The sequence below is a fragment of the Dipodomys spectabilis genome, unplaced genomic scaffold, assembly GCF_019054845.1.
Source record: "Dipodomys spectabilis isolate Male_0828 unplaced genomic scaffold, ASM1905484v1 ptg000170l, whole genome shotgun sequence".
Classification (NCBI taxonomy): domain Eukaryota; kingdom Metazoa; phylum Chordata; class Mammalia; order Rodentia; family Heteromyidae; genus Dipodomys; species Dipodomys spectabilis.
Genome location: NW_024870847.1, coordinates 1 through 20,522, shown reverse-complemented (window position 1 = coordinate 20,522; position 20,522 = coordinate 1). Strand labels below are relative to the sequence as shown.

Genomic DNA, 20,522 nt, shown 5'->3' with positions numbered 1-20,522 from the left:
TCCCCTGATATCAGTCTTCCAAATCTTCTAATTAGCAAGGTATACTGCATCTCAAGCTTGAACTCAAACTAGTTTTCAATGCAAACATTCAATATTGCCTTCTGTTCTCTAGATATCATTAAATTCTATTGAGGTTAGTATGGATCTTTAAGATGTAAAAACACAGATAAACCACTTGAAAACTTTTTCCAACTTATTTAAATATTACTAGTATTCATCAGAAGTAGGACAATATTTAACAAGTACCTTATGCAAACTTTAGTTACTTTAATTACTTTGTGCATATATTAATTCCAATATAATTTTATCAACTCTATATGAATATACAATATTTACAGGTACATTACTTTACCAAAAATAAGTCTGTATCATGTTTCCCTTTTATACTTAAACCCACTACTTCTCTTTTACCCATCCCAAACCTGTTTCATCCTGCCAACCAACACATTTTTTCTCTAACTTCTACATCATGCAATAATTAAGTTTTTAAGATTGCCTTCAAATCTATGGTAGATTATTCCCAGTTATTGTATGTCTTAATATGGTATTGTGTTCACTCTAATTGCCTTTTGGTTCTGTTATTAGAGAATGTAGCACAATTCGTTTCCCATTCACCTGAAGAAAGCCTGAATTGATTTCCATTTCTTAGACTAGAGGAAATAATGCTTCTATAATCCTCTGTGTTTTGGCCTTTGGGTGAATGTTACATTTTATTTTTATGAGACAAAGCCTAAAGAGCTCAATTCCTGTACTATTCTGTGGGTGGTTGCATATTTTCTATTCTAGGGACCTGTCAAAATATTTTCAGAAGTGGCTTTCCCATTTGACATTCTTGCGAACATCCAGTTTCTGTGTTTCCTGACACCATTTATAATGGTCATTATTGTATTATGTGAAGTAATACTCGTACATGTTTTATGATGTCATTTTAGTTTCAATATGCATTTACTTGAGGACTGATGATGATTTTCTTGTGCATATGTTTCACAAGATGTATTTTGCTTGTTTCTAATTTATGTTCTTTTTAACATTAGGTTTTTAAGAGTTATCTGTAGAGTCTAGATTTGAGGCATTCTTCAGGTGTAGGAGTTGCAAATATTTTATCCTTGACTATGGGTACCCTTCATCATCATCATCATAGTATTACTATTATTACTTTTGTACATGTATGTATCGTCTTGAGGCTTGAACTCAGCGTCCCTGAGATTTGTTACAATTTGTTATTAATTTACCATTTCAGTCATGCCTCACATCTGACATTTTTGGCTGATCAATCAGAGATAAGATTCTCAGGAACTTTATTTTGTGGGCTGGCTTCAAACTGCAATACTCAAATCACAGCCTCTGAAGTAGCTAGGATGAGATACATGAACCACCTGCTCCCACTATTCACTATTTGTATATGAGCTTTCACAGACTAAATTGTTTTACACTTTTATGGAGTTGAACTGTATCATTTTCCTTTCTTACAATTTTAATGCCAAATTTTAGAATATTTCATCTCCAAAATTGCCAAGAAATCTTCCTTTGCTTTACATTTAAAAAAACTCTTTTTGTTTTATATACCACGTTTTAATCCTGTTTGAAGTTAATAAATAAATAAATCCTGCTTGAATAAATTGTTATGTTTAACTAAATGTTCACTTTTTAATTCTCCCAAATACTGTCTAATCTATCCCCCTTATTAAAGAGAATGTCATTCCACAAATGTTTGGTTTTACCCCTTATTAAATATTCCTTGATAATATTTATGTGGATCTAATCTGGTGCCCTACAGACCTATTAAGCTGTGTATTATTTCCTCTACAAATATAACAAATTTACACTAACAGCTTTAATATTAGAAAGAGCAATATATTCCAGTTTATTATTCTTTTTCAATGACTCAGAGTGCTGGTCAGGTGTTTTTAGAAATTGTCATAAACTTAAATAAAACTGTGAAGCTGAGAGCTGTTGGCTCATACTTGTAATTCTAGCTGTCTAGGAGGCTGAGATCTGAGGATTTCAGTTCAGAGTCAGCTGGAACGGGAATGTCCATAAGACTCTCATGTATAAATAATCACCAGAAAACCAGAAGTGGCACAGTTGCTCAATGAGTAGATTATTCACTTTGAACTGAAGAACAGAGGGACAGTGCCCAGGACCAGATTTCAAGCCTCATGAATGAACAAAAAAAGGGGAGGAGACAATTTATATCTTTGCTGAATTGTATCCTCCAACCCACAAAAAAGATAAGTCTCAATTTATTTAAATTTTTGCTTTTATATTCAGCATTTTATAATTTTCAATTTAATACATTTTGACAATGTGTGAAGATAGCACAAAGAAATTCACAAAAAACAGTTGAAAAATAAAGGGCAATGGGAATGGAGAAAGACAGAAACAGGTTAATCAACCCCTTCATTAATATGTGAGAGTGTAAAATATTTCAATAAGATTTTTTGCACAATTAATATACACCAATTAATAAATATCTTCCAAAGACATTGGTATTCAAGTATGACATAAAGGAAAAATTGAGATTCTGTGGTGAAATGAAAGAAAGAGGGTTGAGAAAATACATACTTATAGTGATTGTCTAAATTAAGAAATTCGGTCAACAGTTTGAAGGCTCATGGCTCATTGAACTAGAAGGCTGCTGTTATCTAAGATAATACTAAAATGTTAGACTTGAGCCCATCTTTAAGACTGCTTAATACTATTGCTTTTTGAGAAAGTATACTTTTTATTGTTGGTGGTGGTGGTAGTCGTGGGCCTGAAGTCTCCCTCAGCTATTCAGCTCAAGGCTAAATCTCTACCACTTAAGCCATAGTGCCACTTCTCATTTTCTGGTGGTTTATTGGAGATAAGAGTCTCATGGACATTTACTGCACAGGCTGGCTTTGAACCACCATCCTTAGTTCTCAGCCTCCTGAGTAGTTAGGATTACAGGCATGAGCCACCGGCGCCCGTCTTCTCTGTGCAACATTGTAACAATAAAATAAAATCAATAAAGGACATGTTTGATAAATAAAGTAAAATGATAACTTACAGACAAATGAAAATAATAATATACAAATATGTTTATATACATGTATGTACACATCTTTATATTCTTAAATATGTTTACATATATATAGGTATTTGTATATATACAGACATAGTGTATACATATACATTTATTTAAAGAGACGAATCAGAAATATATTAAGAGCATATTAATGCCATTGAAAAACTTTAACCATCCTGAATAATTTATCAAAAATCCAAATACATATCTCTATAGTAATATAACAACAACCAAGGAATATATGGAAGTATCATAACATACCACGACATTGCATACATATAGAGATTAGTGGAAATAGAAACAATAAGATACCTTTGCACAACCATTATGTGCAAATTGGAATCCTTATACATTGGTGCTTGGCATTTAAAATGATATTTTCAGTTTGTTAAACATACTGGCAAACTTTAAGATATTACACGTAGAGTTGCCTCTATGATATAGCATTTTCAATCATAATTTTATATACAAAATATATTTCAACATATGTCCAATGAGACACATGTACAAGAATATACATAGCAAAACCTTTTACAATAACATATAATAAAATATTTAAATGCCCATTGAGGATATAATACCATTATATACATGCATACAAAACAATATGCTCTATCTATGAGAAAAATTTAGATGGACTTACTTTGGAAATAGTAACATTACATGGGAGAAATAGATAAAATAGACTGCATTTTCTAATTATATGAGCTTTTTAAAATTGGCACATCTGTAGAGGTAGAATATGAAATAATATCTGCTAAAGGGAGGGTAGGTTGAAATAATGACAGGAAGTGTTTACTAATAAATATTGGAGTATTTTGAGAGGATAGTGATGATAAAATGTTCTAGAATTGAAAGTGATGTTCTTACTCCAAATATTTAACATTCTAAGAATCATTGTACTTTATTGAAGGATCACAGATTGCATTTGCATTATCCTTAGGAAAAATTTTAGAATAGTAGTCGGTGAATCTGTGTAAAAATTTACAATTTAAAATCACAGAATTATATAATGCATAACTTTAGTGCATTGATGAATATGATTATCAATAAAATGTGATCTGTGATATATTCTCTTAGTGACCATACATGACATTGCGAGTCAGTGAATATTCTACAAAATTATGTAAATTGAGGGATGAGATAGGATTGAGAAGGATGAGTGATAATGATGATCAATATGCGTTGTATTGACCATGGAATTTGTCTTAATGATAAACTGCTTGCCTTGAATGTGTGAAGCCCGGTGTTTGATTCCTCAGTACTACATAAACAAAAAAGCTGGAATTGGCACTATGACACAAATCAGAGTACTAGCGTGAGGAAAAGAAGCTTAAGGACATTGACAAGGCCCTGAGTTCAAGCCCTGAGACTAGCCAAAAAAAGTTCCTTTGTATTAAGCCGGGCACTAGTGGCTCACGCCTGTAATTCTAGGTAATCAGGAGGCTGAGGATTGAGGTTTGATTACGGCCCAGGCAGGAAAGACTGTGAGATTATTATCACCAATTAAATCTCAGAAACATCTGAAAGTGCTGCTATGTCTCAAGTGATAGAGTTCTAGCATTCATCCAAAGAAGTTCAGGGACAGCTCCCAGCCCAGCGTTCAAACCTCCGAAGACAAAAAAGTAAACAAACAAACAAAAAAAAACCTCACTAAACACTATTCATAAACTGCTTTGTCAAACAGCAATAACTCCCATAAGACTACTTAAAGTTAATTAAAAATGTGATAAAATACAAGTCATTTTGGGAACTAGAAATAGTATACAGGGGACAAAGTAAATTTTATATCATGCAGTTTGAGTTGAAATTTTTTCTATAGTCTTCTAACATTTATGAAATTGACAATACTGCCAATTATAGGTCAATTTCCTTGAGGAACAGATTGAATTCTGCTGTTTTGTCATAGCAAAGTGTAAATGTGATTTTTTTTGCCACTTATTGAAGTATATCTGATATTTTAAAGTAGATTTTTCCTAATATAATATTAATTTAATCAATCATTTCATTAGGGAGATGTTGGTCAAATTTTTTTTCTAGTAAATCTTATCACTTATAATAAATGAGAGCATGCTGTGATAGTCTCCTATTAACATGACAAAATACTTTATAAAATTCACTTAAAAGGGGGAAAGATTAATCTTGGCTTCTGATTTTATACATTTCAGTTTATGTTTCTTAATTGTTTTGGGTTGGTGGTGGCACAGTACCCCATGTCAGGAACACGTGATGGAGTATGAGTATTCATGGAATCCAGGAAGTAAAAAAGAAGTGACAGGGGCCTGGGAAGGTGGCTCAGTGGTAGAGCGCTTGCCTTGCATGCTCGAGGCCCTGGGTTCGATTCCTCAGCACCACATAAGCAAAAAGAAAAAAGCCGGAAGTGGTGCTGTGGCTCAAGTGGTAGAGCGCTAGCCTTGAGCTGAAGAGCTGAGGGACAGCGCCCAGGCCCAGAGTTCAGGCCCCATGACCGGACCCCCCCCCCAAAAAAAAAGAAGTGACATAGAAGTGGGAGAGGGAGAAACTAAAGGATGGAAAGAGGGAGAGGGAGAAGGAAAAGGAGAAGGAAAAGGAGACAGAGAAGAAAAAGAAGGAAGAGGAGGAAAGGACTTGACCTTAACATACTTTTTGACTACAAGTTCTCGGTGACCAAATCTCTACAACTATGCTGACTTGAAAGGGTTCACCTCTTTATGGAAACATAGTGAAAGTTAGTTATTAATCTCAATCCTTTAAGATTTCAGATTTAATTTCTAGAGTGGTGGGTAGATATTCCTATACATTGTGATAACTTCTGTTCCTAAATATTTACTTGAATTAATCAGAGAAGCTATTTGGCATGGAGGTGTTTTGGTTATAAAATTGCTGGAGCGATATTTTGAGTGCAAATACATTTAACAGATAAGGAAGCTTCAAGATATTTCATTTTATGACCTAAAAAGTGACTACTTCATCTAACTCATAATGACTTGAATTTTTCATAATTTTATGACATTTTCATTCAAGATTTTGTCATCTAATGAAGTTCTTTCTACTTGAAGGAAAAATAAATACTATTACAATCATTAATTTCTTAATTATTTTATAGAGTAGGTATAATATGAATTTCCTAACATTCAAAAATAAGTTATATTCAAGTCTATAGGATAAACGGATAAGTCATGGAATATCTTGCTTTATCTCATATTGAGATTGATTCAATGTCTAAAAATCACTGTTAACATAAAATACACGAAATTCAGTGTTTTGCTGAAGTGTTTTGGTAATCAAACCTCAGAAACACATGAGCAGTAACTAAGATTTTTATATATTCAAAAAAGTATGGATCTATATTTTATTTCAAAAAGATTAAGTTTAAAAGAAGAGAAAATCATGTGACCACAGTAGATAATCCTTAATGAAAAATTGCTTAATTCACCCTGACAGAGCCTATTGCTTTTAGTTTACATGAGAAATTTGTTTAACGATCCCGTTGTTGCTTTTGAATTTAGAGTACTTCAATTTGTGCAAAGATTCTGTCATTTAAATCTTCGAGTATATATTTTTTCATAAAAATGAAAACTTTTTTTCACACTGCAGGTTCAGGTTTAATAACTAAATAAATATCTAAATGTTAATTTCTTAAATTGAGCCTCTAGAATTCAAAGAATAAGAAATTTATTTTATTGTTAAATGTATTATATGTGTGCTGAATATGAATATCTCAAGCTTGTAATCCTCACTACTCAGGAAGCTGGGGTTCAAAGTCAGACTTGGCAACAAAGAAAATATCTTATAAATATGTTAGAAACAATCACAAGAAAGAAAAAAAAAACATTTGAATACTTATCTTGAGGTTCATTTCACCTAACATCAACATATCTGACCTTTTCTGCTTGTTTCAGACATGTCCCACCCCCACGGTATATCCCCTGCTTTCACTGTATTTGATGATGGTATAATTTGTGGAGGGGAAGAGCAAAAATAAACCGTTTAAATAGGGATACAGGTCGACCCATTGCAACGATGAGATGTAAAAATCGTTATGTCAAAAAACAAACTTTACAAACTTTAGCCCTGGGGGGATGGGGGGCGGTGTGAAAAGGGATGGGTTGGAAGAGGAAACAAAGGAGAAGGCAACAATGCTTGATAAGAAACGTACTCATTACCTTGCCCAGGTAATTGTAACCACTCTGTACGGTATTTTCACAATAAGAATAATTATTTAATTAAAAATAATTTTTTAAAAGCCAGCCTTGGGAAGAAAGTTTGTGAGACGCATCTCAATTAATCATAAACACTCATCACAACACACACACAAAGCCAGAAGTGGAGTTGTGACTCAAATATTAGAGCAATATCCTTGAGGGGGGAAAAAACAACTAAGGGATAGGTCTTGGTTTTTTTTGTCGGTTGTGGGGCCTGAAATCTGGTCCTGGGTGCTGTCCCTCAGCTTTTCATCTCAAGGCTAGCACTCTACCACGTGAGCCACTTCCGAATTTTTCTGCTTATGTGGTGCTGAGGAATCGTACCCAGGGCCTCATGTGTGGAAGGCATGCATTCTAGCACTGAGCCACCTTCCCAACCCAGGGATAGGTCTTGAGTTCAAATCACAAGAACAACACACACACACTCACACACACAATATTATGTCTAAATTCTTATTTTATTTTCAAGAAATAAACAATATCATGAACAGTAGTATTTTTTACATATCCTGCAACTTTGGTGGGTTGCTTTTAGTAAAATTTTTCTTAGATTAAACATAGGTTATTAAAATTAAAATTAATCAAGTATATTTATAATTACTCATAACATCTTGTTGTACAATAGTTGGTATTATTGCTGTAGCCATAAGAAATATTCTGAGGGGCGGCTGGGAAGGTGGCTCAGTGGTAGAGTGCTTGCCTTGCATGCCTGAGGCCCTGGGTTCAATTCCTCAGCACCACATAAGCAAAAAGAAAAAGCCGGAAGTGGCGCTGTGGCTCAAGTGGTAGAGCACTAGCCTTGAGCTGAAGAGCTGAGGGACAGCGCCCAGGCCCAGAGTTCAGGCCCCACGACCGGACCTCCCCCCAAAAATAAGAAATATTCTGAGTAAAAAAAGAAAGGAAGAATAGAAGAAAATGAAAGAAAGAAAAAGAGAAAGAAACAAGAGAAAGAAAGAAAAGAGAGAAAGAGAGATAGGTACGGATGGAGGGAACGAGGAAGGAAAGAAGAAAGAAGGAAGGAAGGAAAAAAGGAAGGAATGAAGGAACAAAGGAAGGAAGGGAGGAAGGAAGGGACAAAAACAATTTAATTTATAAAATCTGCTATTTAGCCCAAAATAAACTTCATGTAATTAACCCTAGTAAATGCAAGTTTGCAATTTTCCTTTCTCTGCCTGTTCCGCATGCATGAATGAAACCAACAAAAGAAGGATCAGAAAAAAACAGGTGAACCTGTTTGCATCTTTAGAAAATATGTATACAAATCTTTTTCTCATTTTTAACATCATCAAATAACTATTTGCAAACAATTTACATTTAGTTATAAATATTCAAAAATTTGAGGTAACCAAAGGATGTCAATATATTATAGAATATGAATACTAGTAATAAGAGTGCTATTAATATTTATTAATTTATTATTATTGATATTCATTTAATATTACAGTCTTCATGTTATATTAATTATAAAATTTTTATTTTGTATTTTATCAGAGAAATTAACATCCTCTGATTTTTTCGTCTGTGAGAGTCTACTAGCAGACCGTAATTAAAATCAAAGATCTGTATTTGTTGGCTCAAACGAATATTTCTGAAAGCAATTAACTCATCAGAGATTGTTCAAATACTTCATAAGGGCCTTCGAAAGGCTTTACCATGCTTACATGGTTACCTGTGATGTGATTCAAGAGCCACTAAACAATCTTACTTCACTTTGCCATCAGTATAATTATTCATTCACATAATTCACATGTTATAAGCTTGTCCTTAAGTTATTATCTTCTATGAAATAATATCCAAATGATATATCACACTAAGTTAAAGAAAAAATTTCAAATGTATTGGATGATGTAACTCCTTCCAGATACACATGTTGAAATTCTATTCCCCTGTCTGGTGGCACACACTTAAATTCCTAGTGGTATTGGAGGATTGAACCTAAAACACTATACTTGTGAAATAGCATCTCCATTAATGCCATACCTGCAGATTGTAGATGGATTGCTTATTTTGAGGTAGTATCACTATGCCTGGGCCGGATTGGACTGCAGTCCTACTAAAACAAGCATAAAACATTGCACCCAGCAAATGGTTAGTTTCTGAAACTTCTTTTTTTGTCTAGGCTTCCCTGGAACTGGAATTCTCTAATTGTTGATGCCCAAGTAGATAACATTACAGGTTTGAGCCACTTTATCCACTAAGCTATACAATTTCAAAATGTCTTGATATTGCCTATATTTGTGCTTAACATATATAGTTAACCTTAATTTTCTCCCTCTTAAGTTTAGTACTCTTGAGCTGAAAACATTGGCTTTCTTGATATACATGGCTTTGTTTTGGATGGAATCGGATCACAATAAAAAAAAATCTCCCAAAAGTTTATTTCAAAAATCATGGAAAAGAAGGCTTCAGGTTGGAAAAAAATTGATCCTTAAGTTCTAAATGCAATACATTTATAGTGTTAGTCAATGCTTTCCTAATTATGAGAAGGAAGGTAGAAATGTGAAAGATGTTAGATATAATTTGATAACCTTCTAGTTCTCCATAGAAATTCTGTAGTCACCACTTCATGTTATCTTCCTTCCTTAAAGCTTGTTTTAAAACCCTCTGGGTGGATATTGGCTGGACTGATTGGTAATCTTCTCCAGGAAATGAAGCTGATTTTAGAAGGCTGATGGTGTAGTAAATAAAGGAATGATGAGAATGAGCACAGATATTGTCACAAAATGAGCAGACCTCCATTATATAATTTGCAAATATCTTTAGTATGTCTTAATTTTTATGTTGTAGTAGGAGCATCTATACAATGCTGAGAATTAGAATTCTACAAAATATACAATGAGAATTGGAATTCTACAAAATATGAAACATTGTTAGGTAAGAGTTGTTCAAGGATGTAATCTTAGCTAGGTAAGAGATTGAGATCTGAAGATTACAGTGTGAAGACAGCCTGGAGTAGGAACGATCATTCGATAATTAATTCCAATTAACCACCAAGGGAAATGGATTTCTAGGTCAAATGGTATGTAGAGCACTGGCCTTCAACATAAAAGCACCATCCAGGCCCTGAGTTTAAGCCCTGGGATCAACAGAAACAAAAACACAAAATACAACATAGAGTTAGATATTTTATAATGAAGCATATTCTAATGTACTCTTCAGTGTTAGAAAGACTAAACTTCTGTGTTAGCTTTATAACCTACCACAATAAGTGTTATTGATCATTTATTAAGCAGGAAGGCTTACTCAGATTTAGAACTTTGAAGGTTTCAGTGTATGTTCAGTTGGTTTTATTGATTTTGGGGCCTGTGACAAGACAATGTCAAGGTCGGGAGTATGTCAAAGAGAAATGTTTTGACCTAGAATGATTAGAAGATAAAAGAAGAAAGTAGATGAGAATCTAGTTCTCATGTGTTTCACTCTAAAGAATTTAATTTCCAGAAGAACTATTCAGGTATTCTCCACAGTCTGGGAGGAAATAGAAAGTCATTTTTCTTTAACACGTAGGTCTTTCTGGGGCATTCTAAAAGCAAATGGCCATATCTTCACCATTGATAATGACTTGTCCAGGGGTGGAAGCAACTAGATATTTCTATAAATTCTAATCAGATCTCAGTAGACTAAATATTTTATGGAATTCCTATTAAAATATTTTCTTGCAGTCTTCATACAACATATGTGTTTATCTGTGTGTTTGTATGTGTGTATGAATAAACGAATACAACAATGTAGAAGATAAAAGTATTAGTATGGCCTTTTGTTTTTCTTCTCAAACCATGAAAGCCTGCCACAATCCCAATCAAATCCCATCCAAGATTCAAACATCAATGCTGTCCCAAAAGTTTTTCATGCAAACCCTAGTACATCCACCTCATTTAAGATGGCCATGGTATATGAGCATTTAAAGTCTTATAATTATGTTGTCATCAAGGAAACAATGTACAATATTTCTTTTAAAAATACCTAGATTTTAGAACACTTATCCAGAAAATCAAAGGAAATAATTATGGTATTAATTTAAATATTTAGTCACGTAAATGGGTATTCTATATCCACAGAGGCCTATTAAACCACATGATTGAAAACCTCATCTATTACCAACTTCCATGAAGACAGTTCTTGCTGAAAATAAACGAGATGTGGTAAACACATAAAAATGTATGCCACTAACAAATGCTGCTGTTCTAAAGCATGGAAGTGACAGAGCAATTAATGCCTGTGAACAGCAGGTTCTAAGTAGTGGAATGTGATTATACCCTAAGTAGAAAAATCCACAGATATTTCAGGTTGTGCTTCGTTGTTGACATTTATGAGATATATTTTGGAAAGCACAATGAATGAAAGCACGTTGTTTGTAAAACTTTGCTGGCTGATAGAAACTTATTGAAATGTATCAAATGAGAAGACTGACAATATGGTGGATAAGATGTGGTATGCAGCTTTCAATACAGACTGAAGCAAACCAAAGAATTGGAATTATTTTTTTTCCTTAACAAATACTTTCTGGGTATATTGGGCTATACAGTATAATGATGAAATAATCATGTCTGTGAAAAAGTAAGGAAAAAACACTGTCACCTTTTGAATTTCTTTTTAAAGTGAATCTTAAATGAGAAAGATGAAAATTTAAATGCGTTAATAAAATATTATCAAGTATTAGTTTAATTTTTGATTAAAAGTTAAAACAAACTGACAGACTTAGTCCTGGCACATGTTTTCTTTTGTTCTTGTTTTTTGGGGGGTGATATAAATATTTTTTTCAGAAAGGCATCCTTGTCTTAACCATTTCCCATAAAATTTATGCTGTCATAGGATCAGAGTTTTTTTTTGGCTAAATTAAGATAATAGCAGGATCATTTTATGCCAACACAATATATAAACACCAATGACATTTTTCACTGAACAAACACTCATAAAAAATCATAAAATAATAAAGTCAAAATCCATGTCAATTTTTTTGTCGGTTATGGGGCTTGAATTCTGGGCCTGGGAATTGTCCATCAGTTCTTCAGCTCAATGCTACCACTGTACCACTTGGGCCACAGTGCCATTTCTTGTTTTTAGGTGGTTTATTGGAGATAAGAATCTCACAGACTTTTCTGCTCAGGCTGGCTTTGAACCACGATCCTCAGATCTCAGAATCCTGAGTAGCTAAGATTACAGTCACCAAAGCTCAAATCCAAGTCAATTTTTTAAAAAGCAAGCTTATTGAAACTTTTGGCTTTTTCCAATAAACAATCTTATTTTTTCAGTATTAGTTTATAACTATGAGTTACTTTTAGATGTAACTGTGAATTTTTTAATAGAATCAAATATAATTCTTACCATTACTCTGTATTTCACAAAAATCCACTGTAATGGATTTTCACCAAAGTCAATTATTACATACTATCTCACACACTATTGTTATTACATTCTATATTGCATATAGTGTGAAGTGAAAATAATTTCGACAATTTCATATAAATTTTAGGTGCTATTTTAACATTACAAATTCACATCTGTGGTTTTAAACTAAGGAAAAAATTTAGAGTTAAAAATAAAATATGAATGGGAAGGGATGGGAAGGGGAAACAAAGGAGGAGGCTACAATGCTTGATAAGAAATGTACTCATAATCTTGCCCATCTAATTGCAACCCCTCTGTACAGTATTTTCACAATAAAAAAAAGAAATGCAAAAAAAACAAATATGAATGTTTAGTGTGTCCCAATTAAACCAAAAATTCTGAGTTCATCCACATAAAATTATTTTCTTTCCACTAAAAAATTTGAAGTATTACCATTAAAAATAGTTAGGCAAGATGAGGCAGAATTCAAATTACGTCAAACAACGTCTCTGTTATTTTGCTAATCCCTCCACTAAGAAGATCTCCCTATTCCCAGTTGTCACAAAAATTGAAGTATCTCTTAGAATTCTATTTGGAAAACTTCTATATCATTGATTCTTTTTGTATTTTCTATTATATGAAACAAAATATAGACACAAAACAATTGAAATAAAATACACACATATGTTGAAGTCATCACAGCTGGAAAACAACCAACAAATTGGAACTTCACCAGGAACAAAAAGATATTGTGCCCACTTTATTTTTTTAAGTACAAAGCCTTCAAATACATGTTAATTTGAGTAGAACTATAAGGATAACTGTCTCTCACAAATAAGGTTGTGCTAATTTGTAATTAAATTCATCTGGATGAACCTAATATAGCAAGTCCCTTGAATGAATCAAATTGTTTAAAACAAATGTAACTGTATGTGAAGCAAGATCTGTACATATTTAAAAGAAAAGTTGCTACAGTATCAAATCACAAAAATCATGACATACTTAAAAATTTCAGAAATGCAATTACTAAGTCCAAAATATCCATAATGAGAACTAAATACTACTGACTTATCAAGAACAAAATATGCAAAGAATCTGAGCAGTGTACATGAAGTACATAATTTAAAACTACTCCAAATTACACTGCTTTTAGAAGACTGAATATGTGTTATCTAAAGGAAAAATCAGCACATTATATAAATGAAATTAAAAATCTCATGAAAAGAGAGAATTGAAAATAATATTTTAATAAATGGTGGTCAAAATCTAGTACTGACAAAATTGCATACCTATTTAGTTAGATTCAAAAAAGACCCAAGTTACTCAAGCTGATTTAAAACTTTGGCAAAATAGTAGAATACAACTGTAACATTATTATGGATGTTGACTCTGGCATGGAATTAATTTCCTCTTTAATCTGACAAATTAATATATCAAAGAACATAACTTCTCCAACTAAATATCAGACCTAACTAAACATACAACCAGAAAAGTCATCATGCAAGCCATATTGCAGCTGGGGTAAAAGAAAAATTTGGAAAAAAATGTAAGAGAGGAGATGAAGAGAAATATTGTGGAGTAAATATGTTCAAATATTTCCTAGGTTAGTATAATGACATAATAAAACATAAGTATAAAAATAGGATAATGAAATTTATAAAAGGAAAAAATTTAGCAAGCTACATTATATGGATGTATGTGTATAACACAATAAAATACTTTGTGAAATTAACATTTGCTAATAAAAAGTCAAAAATGCATTGGGGTTGTTGTACAGTCATATGTTATTTTCCATTTTTTGTTAACATATTTCCCTGATAAAGTAATAGGAGTAATAGGTTTTGCTCATTTAGAAAGACAATCTTGTCCAATTAGCATAAAGATATTCTAGTTAATTAATGTCAATATGAAATTGTTAAATTAATTATTGTATTAGAATATTTCCAATGCACTGTTCAAATATTACCCTATAGGTATATACTTTTTGCTATTTATTGAATAAGTTGTCTTTACTTAATTACTATATGCCATTTTCTGAATGTAGTTTGGTAAATACAACTAGGATATATTATACCTGAACAGGAAATCAATTATTCAAACAGTTTTATCAAAAATGCGTCTAACGAAAAAAAGAGGTCAACCCAAATTATGTATATTTGAAAATAATACTTGCTTAGTCCTCTTCTCACATTCCCCATTCCCTTCTTGAGAATGCTACACATTGTAGGGAATTTGTTAACATGTTTTAGAGACATAGGTTGACTTTAAAACCATGAGTTAGTTTATGCTGCATTTTTGTTTACTTTATATCCAGAAAAGCTAAATTCTTACCTTATCATTTTCCTTAGACTTTATACTCAGGTTTCATCTCTGATGGGTGAAAGATAGAGATATAAACATTTTTTAACAGTGGCTAAATTTAGGTTGAGGAATCTATGTACAACTATACTCATGCAGATAGACCTCATCAGTCACGTGACCACAATATCAAAATGTTAACCTATGCTTCCTGAAATCATGCTTATGAGATCTTGTGTATTATAAACAGTGGTTATTAGCATTTGTTTTCAAACAACCTCATTTCATGGGTTAGGAACTAAAGTGAGATATTTTACTCAAAATTTAAGGAGGCATCCAAATTTAGTTACCAAGATATACAGCATTTAACACAATGTTTGAAAAATGCAAGATAAAGGAAATAATTTATAAAAAAAACAACGTTCAAAATAAATAGAGAATCAGTATGACTGATTTTTCTTTTACCCCAGCTGCAATATGGCTTGCATGATGACTTTTCTGGTTGTATGTTTAGTTAGGTCTGATATTTAGTTGGAGAAGTTATGTTCTTTGATATATTAATTTGTCAGATTAAAGAGGAAATTAATTCCATGCCAGAGTCAACATCCATAATAATGTTACAGTTGTATTCTACTATTTTGCCAAAGTTTTAAATCAGCTTGCAACCCAAGCGAATGTAGAAGATATTGGACCCTAACAAAACTGACAATTGCATAAACCCAGTCCTCTATGACAGATTTAACAAGGCCTATCTTGGAGATTCTTGTTAGGGACATGATAAAAATTTATAGTTTAGTTGTGATTACAGAACAGTTTTACACCTGTCACTAAGTCATTACCTTTATTTAGCACAGTCCCTTTTTCTCTAACTTATATTTTCTTGGCTCAGGAAACTGTTTTTTGCTTGTGAAAACCTGGCTGTTTACAATATAGAAATGGGTTTTTCATCCTTTTGAAATTACTGTCTGTATAGTGTTCTATGAGATGAGCTTCCTACGATATTCCATATCATAGGAATAAATTACTCTAATTCAAACTTGGACAACAGCTAGCTTGTTCACTCTCCTAGGAAACCATCTGTATAGATTTTTTACATGTAAACAGACCCTCATTTACTTACAAAAGTCTGTCAGTGAGTCAAACCTAACTCACATAAGTGAGGTGAATTCCTCTCTCATGCTTCTTTTACATTAAAAATGGTAAGAACTGTTCAACAATGCATATACTTTTTAATGTGAAGTGTGACTCCTATTTTCCATAATGTGAATCAAGGAGAGGAATCAGTTTAAGATGTGAAAGAGCCTTTCGAAGAGTTTTGGACCTTGAAAATTGTCCTGGGTATTCATTTTTGAAAAAATATCCCTTTTCAAAGACAAAGGACTCCTTTTTTTTATATTGTGCAGGTACTGGGATTTGAACTCCTGGCCTTGAGCTCTACCTGGGCTTTAATTCTCTATGTTTAATCTATAGACCTGAGACACACATTCACTTCTTCCTTTTACCAAGAGTGGAGAAAAGAATCTCCTAGGTTTATCTACTTGGAATAGCTTCGAATTGCAATTATCAAATTTGAAATGGTTCCAAGCATTCCGTCTAAGGCATATTCAACAACTAGTGAAAATTGTGTTGGCTATAATTATGTATCTTTCTCTATGTGTGCACGTTTACATTTGTATATATAAGTGTGTATTTGTGTGTATGTTAACGTGCAAGTGAACCTACATAAGGGCATATACACACATATATGCATATATAAATGAATATACAAATATAAATATGTGTGCATATATATGTATATCAGATGTTCAGTGATTTAATCTATAGTTCCTAGCACATTGTCATTCTCACAAAATGTACATGATAAATTGCTCTGCAGATCTGTGATCTATTATGGATATCCTTTGTACTCACTTCCCCCATTAGTTTTTGACCATCCCTGTGAACAACTTCGGTCTACTTTCCATAGGATAGATTTTTTTCATTACAGGTAGTTACTAACTGATAATAAAAGAAAAAAGGTTGCTTGTAAAAGAAAAAAATTCTTGATTATAGCCATTCTACCTGGGGTGAGGTGGTATCTCAATGTTGCTTTGATTTGCATTTCTTTTATGGCTAGAGAGGTTGAGCATTTATTCATGTGACTATTGGCCATCCTTCTTTCATCTTCAGAGAAGTTTCTCTGTAAGTTTTTAGCCCACTTATTTATTGAGTAGTTGTTTCTTTGAAGATTTGTTGTTGGGGGATTTAATTTGTTGATATCCAGGTAGATTTTAGATATGAGACCCTTGTCTGTTGTATGGCTAGTGAAGATTTTCTTCCAATCCGAGGACATTCTATTGATCTTGCTAACTATGTCCTTTGCCATGCAGAAGCTCTGCAATTTCATGCAATCCCATTTGCCCAAATTTTCTTTGATTTGTTGTGTTTCTGGGACTCTATTAAGGAAATTTTGGTTTGTGCTGAGGAGACCTAGGGTTTCTCCTTTTCCATCCTGTAATGTTTTCAGAGTGTCTGATTTGACTCCAAGGTATTTGATCAATTTGGAGTTGATTCTGGTGCAGAGTGATATATAAGTATCTAGCTATTTTTCTGCAAGTAGTTAACCAATTTTTCCAGCACCATCTACTGAAGAGGCTATTAGATGTTGGAGGAGATGTGGACAGAAGGGAACCTTACTGCATTCTTGGTGGGAGAGTAAACTTGTTCAACCATGTTGAAAAGCAGTATGGAGGTTCCTCAAAAGACTCTACATAGATCTCCCCTATGACCCAGCAATCCCACTTTTGGGCGTTTCACCAAATGATCACAAATAAGACCACACTAAAGCTACCAGCACAACTATGTTTATTGCAGCATTATTTACCATGAAACCAACCCAGATGCCCCTCAGTAGATGAATGGATCAAGAGAATGTGGTATATATGCACAACGGATTTCTATGCCTCCATCAGAAAGAATGACATTGCCCCATTTGTTAGGAAATGGAAAGGCTAGGAAAAAATTATATTAAGCGAAGTAAGCCAAGCCCAAAGAAACATAGGTTTCATGGTTAACCTTATTTGCAACAACTGGTATATGTCTGAGTCAAGCAGGAAAGGTCAGATAGGTTGATGTTAGGGACATGAACCCTAAGATATGTATTCAAATGTTTTTAATGCGATTTTTTCTAACATATTTAAAGATTATTTCTTTGTTGCTTTGTATGTCCCTCCCCAACGGTATAAGCCCTGCTTTCACTGTATTTGATGGTGGTATAATTTGTGGGGGAGGATTGGGAAAAAACAATTCGTTTAAATAAGGATACAGGTGGACGCATTGCAGCACTAATATGTACAAGTACTTATGTCGAAAAACGAATTTTACTACTTTGGTTGGGGGAAGAATTTGGTATGGGGGACAAGGAGGATTGGAAGTTCTGGGAAGGAGAAACAAAGGAGGACGCTACAATGCTTGATAAGAAATGTACTCATTATCTTGTCCATGTAATTACAACCCCTCTGTACAGTATTTTCCCAATAAAAAAGAAAAAATAATAAAAAGAACAAAATTTTTAAAAATATATAAAGTAATCTTGTAGAAGATTAAAAAAATAAAAGAAAAATAATTTTAGGTCACAGGTTAAAGTATCTTATCCATTCCAATGATTCCTATGAGATAAAATTTATAGTAGAAGTAAAAGTGAAAAGGAACTCCTAGATATGTTATTTTACCATTTAGAATGGCAAAGAATAATATCATGTCACTGTCATAACTCTTAAAGAATGCAAGGTTAACCGATGGTTGCTTTTATGTTCCCACAAAACCAGTAGATCCTGAAGCATAATAGTAGCCCAGCAGAAATTCTAAGTAGCAGACATGGGGCATGGAAGAGAAAGAGAGGAAATGAGACAGAGTGAAAGAGAGAGAGAAATATCATAATATTGAAAGTGAATAATAGATAAACAAGAGCTGTATGAGAATATTCATACTGCTATCTTTAGACTCTATGTGTACATTTGCAGGTATTTGATATTTGTAATCCATCAACATGAAATATAAAGTTATGTTGATAAAAATAAAAGTGACTCAGAAGAAATTATAAATGCAAAAACGATCTTCACAGCAGCAAACTCTCAGAGATATTTCATGACTTTGAAAAGGATAAAGTGGGTGAAGTTACTATAAATTTAGAAGTACAACAATTCACAAAAATAGAAAAAGATATTTATATATTTCCTTATATAACCCAAAGCAAAAGGAAAATGTTGTTTAGATGATTTTTTTAAAAACACAGTCTCTCAAGTGCTAGGAAGTTGGCTCAGTGGTAGAGTGCTTGCCTTTCATGCATGAGGCCCTGGGTTTGATTCCTCAGCACAACGTAAGTAGAAAATGTTGGAAATGGTGCTGTACCATAAGTGTTAGCGCTAGCCTTGCCTGAGGAACAGCACTCAGGCCCCAGAGTTCAAGCCCCATGACCAACAAAGTCAAAATAAAACAAAACAAAACAAAACAAAACACAGTCTCTCACATTTGTGGCCTCAACTCTGTAATACTGTTGCTTCAACCTAGGGGTAAGATTTTAGTTGTGGACATGTATCAACTCTCCTGATTCAGACTCTACTTGATCATTTTTTAATAAATATTTTGTTCTTAATTTTCCTAGTTGTAAATTCACATGCACCTATAAAAAAATGGTTTGACCACCCCAGTAACCTTCTCAAAGTACCTCCTAATGATGACTAACAAAAAGTTGTATTATATAACAAGTAAAACAATGCTACAAAGAAAACCAATAATTAAATAATGATTAATAAAATAAAAAACAAAACAATTACCAGTGTTTTTAGTATTTGAAGTGCACTACATATTAGATTTTACTATTTTCTCATATTCCTGTACATTTTAAACCGCCTAAGATTATGATGTTCAACAAGATTTTTATAGGCTATGAATAGTCTTCAAAGTTACACACTAAGGTTATTATTTATGGCTCATCTCATTATTTGTTTATGGCCTATATGATCTCTTGTTCCTCGCTAAAATATAAAGTAAGGAATCCCTAAATTTTAACAAGAACTGTGTAGTTAGCAAATCTTAACCCTTCATTCTGCTTCTTTACACAAAGACTTTGCAACTTCTCATTAACAAAGTTTCTATAAATTCTGAAATGTACATACTTAGTAGTATATGTCTGCTAACATAAATCTTAAATACTTTATAGAAAATTTTATACCTGCCAAACAGTCCTAATTTTGGCATATATAAGCAAATTCCTAAAATTAAATAGATATAAAACACAAAAATTTTTAACAACCCTTAACACTTGCTGCTGTGTTCATTATGACATGTGCCTTGTATAGAACAATTGAATTATTTCCCCTACACATCTCTTGAACCGCAAATATCTGGAATTATTTTGTTTTTGACATGTCCATCTTGACATTATTCTTAAATGTGTGCTTATGTAAGAAGTACATGGTTCTAAAATTTCACAATTCTTCTAAACTTACTTTTTGTTGAATTGCCTAGTTTAAGAAAATCAATTACACTTTATATATAAAAAATATTCTGTGCTCAATTCAGCATCACATAAACTAACATTGTAATGATACTGAGAAGATTAGCATGGCTCCTGCGCAAGGATGACAGGCAAATTCCTGAAGCATTCCATAGTTTTACAACAATAG

General features: G+C 32.9%; 1 non-coding gene across 1 annotated transcript; it reads left to right on the top strand.

The window, feature by feature from the left end:
• Positions 1–20,405: 20,405 nt before the first annotated feature.
• LOC122119504 lies at positions 20,406–20,512 on the top strand. Its single transcript, XR_006149581.1, has one exon. It is a non-coding gene; the product is annotated as a U6 spliceosomal RNA (small nuclear RNA).
• Positions 20,513–20,522: the final 10 nt, after the last annotated feature.